The sequence below is a fragment of the Rutidosis leptorrhynchoides genome, chromosome 3 (genome assembly GCF_046630445.1).
Source record: "Rutidosis leptorrhynchoides isolate AG116_Rl617_1_P2 chromosome 3, CSIRO_AGI_Rlap_v1, whole genome shotgun sequence".
In the NCBI taxonomy this organism is placed as follows: domain Eukaryota; kingdom Viridiplantae; phylum Streptophyta; class Magnoliopsida; order Asterales; family Asteraceae; genus Rutidosis; species Rutidosis leptorrhynchoides.
The window spans coordinates 536217053-536224503 of NC_092335.1; positions in this window are offsets into that span (position 1 = coordinate 536217053).

Here is a 7451-nt window from a genome sequence, read left to right on the forward strand (position 1 = left end):
GGAGTCCATGCTTGTATGATATTGTGTAAAAACTGCATTCAAGAAACTTATTTCGTTGTAACATATTTGTATTGTAAACCATTATGTAATAGTCGTGTGTAAACAGGATATTTTAGATTATCATTATTTGATAATCTACGTAAAGCTTTTTAAACCTTTATTGATGAAATAAAGGTTATGGTTTGTTTTAAAATGAATGCAGTCTTTGAAAAACGTCTCATATAGAGGTCAAAACCTCGCAACGAAATTAATTAATATGGAACGTTTTTAATCAATAAGAACGGTACATTTCAAGTAACACACCCATATTTGGTAAAGATTCGGTAACCACAAGATTTGAAGCCTTAGAACACTTAAAATCAATGAATTAAGTGATACTGAGACTCTGGTTCGGTATTTGACTCGGTAGTAAAATTCTGTAAACTTTTGAACGCAAACACAATCCAATTCTGTTGAATTAGATTCAGTAACCTTGCTACACAAGGAAACGAGTTAGTAACACACAAAATATCAAAGATACCGAATGTATAGGATACTGAGTGTCAACTGTAGCAGTTGACAATACCGAGTCTAAGTATGGAAACTTTGAAATTCAATCGAATCCATTCTCAAACCACACCAATTAGCTGCGTATGATCAAACCGAATGTGATAGAATCACAAACACACCACAATCTGCAACACTTAACACGGATTGTTAACTTTGAAGCAGACTCGGTATGGCAGTTAAGATACCGAGAGTTGATCGAATCTTCAAAACTTGAAGAATTGAAGAAATTAAACCGTCAGAAATGTGATTAAACACGTCACGATCACAACTGAAACCTCAAACCTTTACTAAAATACAGAATCAAGCGTGAATTGTTCAATACCGAGAGTTTTAGCCACGAACTCTAAAAATCAACTTGATTCTTCATAATTTTTGTTCAAATGCTGTAATGATGATCGAAACTCTTTCTAATCAACCTAATACACCTTCGCTGAACTTATCACAAGAATCTGAACATCAGATTATCAGATTCAAATATACCGAATCTGATTTAATATACTGAGATTGTTCAGATTCTGTAATCTTCAATCTCTGAATCGATCTAGTGATGTAATATCACTCCCTGGAAGCTCTGATACCAAATGATAGGTCAGATCATATTGAGATTAGAAGAAGAGACAAGTTCGAATGAGATTCGGTATGTATGAAGGAGACTCGGTATGAGAGAGAATCAATAAGATTTACATTCCACAGCTTCTAGAAATCGTTTACAATGCAATGGCTATCTAATTAGGACTACATAGGTTCCTTATATAGCCCTCTTCTAAGGAACCTTCATTTAAACATGTTTCACATTAACACTATACAACTTTGGGGTCCTAACAATGGTCATTAGGAATTTGTGGTTATGCCGTTTGGGGTGACTAATGCTCTCACTGCGTTTATAGATTCAATGAATAGAGTGTCTCATCCAATGCTTGACAAGTTTGTAATAGTATTCATTGATGATATTTTGGTGTATTCTAAGGGCGAAGAAGAACATACTGAGCATTTAAGACAAGTGTTAGAAACTTTAAGGAAAGAAAAACTTTACGTTAAGTTTTCGAAATGTGAATTTTGGCTTCGTGAAGTTCAATTTTGGGTCAAGTCATTAACAAGAAGGGTATTCACGTTGATCCGGCTAAGGTTGATGCTTTGTTGAGATGGAAGCGCCTATGAATCCTACCGAAGTTAGAAGTTTTCTTGGGTTAGCGGGGTATTATCGACGGTTTATACAAAATTTCTCGAGAATAGCCACACCACTTACAAAGTTAACGGGTAAGAATGAACAATGGAAATGGAAAGAAAAGCAAGAGCACGCATTTCAACTCCTAAAGGAGAAGCTTGTTCAAGCTCCGATTTTAGTATTACCGGAAGGGAATGGGAATATGGTGGTATATTGCGATGCATCTAAAAAAGGTTTGGGGTATGTCCTAATGCAAAAAGGGAAAGTTATAGCTTATGCCACACGTCAATTAAAATCACACGAAAAATGATACCATACTCATGACGTAGAGCTAGCGGCCGTAATGTTTGCTTTGAAAATATAGCGTCACTATCTTTATGGTGTAAAGTTTTCTATTTATACCGATCACAAGAGCTTAAAGTATTTATTCGATCAAAAAGATTTAAATAACTGGCAAAGGAGATGGCTCGATTTTGTTAAGGACTATGATTGTGAGATCTTATATCACCCCGGAAAGGCTAATGTAGTAGCAGATGCTTTAAGTCGATAGTCGAGCCATGATTCATTAAGCATAAAGATCCAAGCTATGATTGTGACCCCACAAATTTTTGAACGGATACGAGAAGCTCAAAAGGTGGCATTGTCACCCGACTTTGTACGAAAGTGATATTGGCCAAAAAGTCACGTTTTTACCCTCGATATTAGCCCCATTTATGATAAAGTAATTGACTTTATCATCTAAATAAGCATTTATTTGCTTCATTTGGTAGATTATGTCATTACAAAGGCTATGTTTCAAGAATCACTAAAAACGGATGAAAAACGAGGAAAAAGGGGCAAAACCGGCTAAGACGATTAACTCGTGTTTAAATAACTTATTTTATATTTTTTGGAAAAGTTTAATTACTTAATCTCATGTTTTAGTATATTTAATTACGAACGCGTGGGCACAAGAATCGTCAAAAACGGAGCTAAAACGAAGATTCTAGAGCGAAAACAGTGAAAGACAAGTTACGATCCAGCAAACGGCTTGCCAAACGGCTTACCATAAGAGAAAACGGCCTGCCATCAAACGGAAATCAAAAACGGCTTGTCTTGGCAAATGGCCATGGCAAACGGCCTGCCAAAGGGCCTGCCAGGTGGCAAGCCGTTTTTCAGCCATTTAATTACAATTTTGCCACTAAGCACTTCCTATAAATGGGAGCTTCATCCCATCATTTCAAACACACCATTCTTCACTTCTCTCTCAAATATCTCTCTATAGTCACTCTCTGGTGATCCATAGGAGATTAGTTCTCTCTCTACTTTCTCTCTCTAGATTCTAGAGAGAAAAGTACAGAGATTAGGAAAGATAATTATCTCTCTATTGTCGCTCTCTAGTGATCACTAGGAGATTAGTATGTAGTTAGTAGTAGAATCTATCAAGCATTGTAACTCTATGGATACTATGAAGAAATACAAGTGTTATTCTACCAACATTATTCGGTAACATCTAACCTATCTTTTATTAATTTATTATAATATTCTTGTTGGATATTTGTGATTTATTAATATTAGAAATGCTTGTTGCCATGATGTGTGAGTAATTGCTTGATTGTTTGTCATGATTTAATAATGTTCGTTAGGGAATATTTTTGTTTCGTACTCGCTTTCTGTCTATGACATTAAACCTCGTTATTATCGTCCTTCCACCAATAAACGTGATTAAAACCTTTTATAAAGTCGACAAATATTAGGTAATTAATTATTTGTGTTTATACATTGGTCAAGGTATGAACCCATCGGAAATACTACAAAGTACATGGAGAATTACCGTAGGACCAGATCAAGACATTAGTTAAGAGTATAAGACTCGAGGAAATACTGTTGCAACAGTAGAGTACAGTGTTGATGTACTATAGGACCACTTGAGCATGATCAAGGTTAGAAGCTATGAAACCACTATAAGTCTAGTACATGATGGATAACTAAGGGATTTAGTGGTAAGGGCTGGTTTATATCATAAATGGGAGTTTAACGCACTACAATACAAACTAAGCTTATAAATCTTTAAGGATGACTGAGAACTATCAGAGGTTCTAATTTGTCTGCAAACCCTTAGATTTTACCTAACCATTGACAGAAAAGAATTCAAAACACAATCATAACCACTCACTTGGGTGATGCACTAAGGTGTTAAGAAAGGTTGGATATTATATGTATATGGCTATGCTACTTTATTCGTGTGCCCAAGGTATGCATTGCATCCAAGATGTACTGCTTATATCCTTTAACCAGATAAAGCGTCGGGAGTTGAGTATAGTCCATCCGATCAGAATCTTTAAAGCCTAGTTCCTCGTGTCATGCTAACCGAGAAACTTCTTAGTAGGGAATCTAGTGTTTACACCAAGGTATATCTAACCATTGAGTGTCTCGCAATCATCCCGACACTACATTATCTTAAATCATGGTGAACTACGTCTTCTCTATCCTTAGTTGTTGCATGCTAGCCAGCTTATTTTAATTATATTACTTTAATATTTTAAATACAATTATAAATCAAATCAACCCAACTATTGCCTTTACACAATTTGATATTCCGGATAAAGTGGTGTCTAGAATAAACCGGTTGGACTTGGTAGTTGGATTTTCCGAACAGTCGCCAATTTATTGGGACCAAAAGGATCCTGCCTCTCCACACAAGGTGTACCTGGCTACTAGTCTTGGATATTAAATTGTGTACAAACCCATCTTAAATACTAAATTATCTAGATAAGCTCCATTTCAAATTCGACCGCTCAAGGAACGACCCTAGGTCATATTTGCCCTTGCTAACCCATAGGAAGGAATAATAGATTTAGGCCCAGCATATATAAATTAAACAATCAACTTCTTTTGTTGATATCCTGAAATGACGTTTTGCGACCTAACGACACCGCATAAATAAACCGTTCGATTCGGGCATATCAGAAAGGAAAGGATTAAAGGTCAAGTAGATGATTTTAAGGAGGATTCTCGAGGTTTGAAACTACTGTATGGAAGGATTTGGGTTCCTATTCAATGTAACGTAAGAAACGAGATTCTAGAAGTGGCTCATAAGTCTACGTATTCTATCCACCCCGGTGCTACTAAGATGTATAGAGACTTAAAAAGGGACTATTGGTGGCCGGGAATAAAAAGAGATATAGTTAAATAAGTTCATAAGTGCCTTACTTATCTTCAAGTGAAGGCCGATCATCAAATGTCTTATGGTAAACTTCAACCGTTAGAGGTACCGGTGTGGAAATGGGAGCATATTACTATGGATTTAGTAACTAAGTTACCTAGGACCCCTCGTCAGTACGATGCTATATGGGTTATTGTTGATAGGTTGACCAAGAGTGCGCTATTTTTACCTATAAAGGAAGCTTCATCTTCGGAAGCAATGTTGAAATTATATGTGCAAGAGGTTATAGCTAGACATGGAGTGCCGATTTCCAATGTCTCGGACCGCGACACTCGCTTTACTTTGCATTATTGGAGGAAGTTTCAAGAAGAAATGGGCACCAAGTTACATGTAAGTACCGCGTTTCACACACAAATGGATGGTCAAAGCGAACGAACCATCAAAACCCTCGAAGATATGCTAAGAGCATGTGTAATAGATTTTGGCGGTAGTTGGGATACTCATCTTTCCTTAGTTGAATTCTCGTATAACAATAGTTATCATTCTTCCATTAGAATGTCACCCTATGAGATGCTTTATGGAAGAAAGTGTAGAACCCCGATATGTTGGGGTGAAGTGGGTCAAAGGGAATTAGGAAGTACGGAAGTAGTTTTACTAACTACCGAAATGATTGATCAAATTCGTGAGAGATTGAAAACGGCCCAAGATCGACAAAAGTCGTATGCGGATAGGAGAAGGAGACTGACAAAATTCGAGGTTCGTGACAAAGTAATGCTTAAGGTTTCCCCATGGAAGAGAATTATTCGTTTTCGAAAAAGAGAAAAATTTGGTCCAAGGTTCGTGGGACCGTTCGAGATAATTGCGAGAGTTGGAAAAGTTTCTTACCGGTTAGCTCTACCCGATGAACTTAGTGCTATTCATAACACATTTCATGTGTCGCAACTAAGGAAGTGTTTGGCGGATGAATCAACTTATGTGCCACTTAATGAAATTATAGTGGATGAAAAGTTAAGATATGCGGAAAAACCGGTGAAAGTTCTAGATCATATAACCAAACAATTGAGGAATAAGTCGGTGACTTTGCTTAAGGTTCAATGGAAATTTAGAAAAGGGTCCGAGTGTACTTGGGAACCCGAAGAATGGTTGATGAAGTATTATCCTTCGGTGCGTCAAGAATGGTTCATGAGGACACGAACGGTTTAACGGGGGGAAAGTTGTGAGACCCTGAAATTCTAAGGTAATATTTTATAAGAATTTATTTATGAATATATGTGTTTTGTGCTTTTTCTAATAAGAAGGAGTAAATATTAAAAACATTAGTTAAAGGTTATTAAGGACTAGAGATGCAAAGTTAAAAGAAGAAAATAAAAGGACCTCCATCATTATTGTATTGGTGGGGAGGGTAGAAAGCATAATAAGGCCAAAGTTTTTACCATTTAACTAGTAAATAGGATGAATTGTGTATCAGTTGCAAATACAGAAATATTATATGTGTGTGTGAGAGTGTCGACTAGAACAAAAGCAAGAAGAGAAAACCCTTCAAAAATTGGAAAAATTAACCTCATGCAAACACAAATTCAAGTAATTAGGAGTGCATAAATCCTTCTAGAAGCTGTGAAATCTTCTTTTAATTCCTCTTATGTGTAATTAGGGTTCTTATACTCTAAAGCTTCAGGTACGAATTTTATACTTGAAATTGAACTAAATGTATGCTTAAATGTGTTTAGATCATGGTTTAACAAGAAGTTCATACATTTTGAAAGTTTAATGTCATGTTTATGTAACACCCCAAAAATTGTTACCAGAGGGAGCCATGCCATGTGGTCCCAGGTCGCACCGCGGCTAAATGCTATGTCTGATGGAGAGATTCATGAAAAGTTACGGATGTCAATTTATACGTGGATCCGCAACACGGGGAAGAAAGACCGCACCGCGCCTCTTGCCTTGAGCTGAAGGGTTGGTTTTGAGATACCTACTGGTGCCAGATTGTACTGCGAGCCGTGCCGCGGGCCAGGAGGCCGCAACGCGCCTATCTGCGGGGCAAAAAGCTGAATTTTGCTTTTTAAAAGGGTTTAAGTGGAGGCAATCTTGTCTTTTCACTTAAGAACGGCCTCATGTTTAGTGAACCAGTTTAAATTCACTTTAATTTCCTTTTCACATCCATCAAACACTCTCAACTATCCTAGAGTGAGAAAGCTTCTTTAGTGAGAGAAAGCTTGATTTGAGGAAGAAGGAGGTCAAATCTCTTCAAAGTGCAAGTGTTAACCTTGTTCATCTCGTCTCTAGCTATCTCGTGATACTAGTGGTAACTCCTAACTCTGATTTTCGTTCAATTTGAGGTTAGGGTTTGAGATTGCATGTTCTTGGTTAAACTAGCTCACAAATGGGTGTTTGAAGCTAGTTGTGGGTGTTGTTGACCCTTGTTGGTGGGTTTTAGGTTGGATATTATTTTGGTCATGTGTAAACTTGGAATTTGGGATTAATCCCAAGTATTGGTGATTTTGTTGTTGAATGGAGCAAATGGGTGTTCTTGGTAGTTTGATTTTGGGTGTAAACCCGATTAGGATCAAAATGGGTCTTTGGTTGAAATGG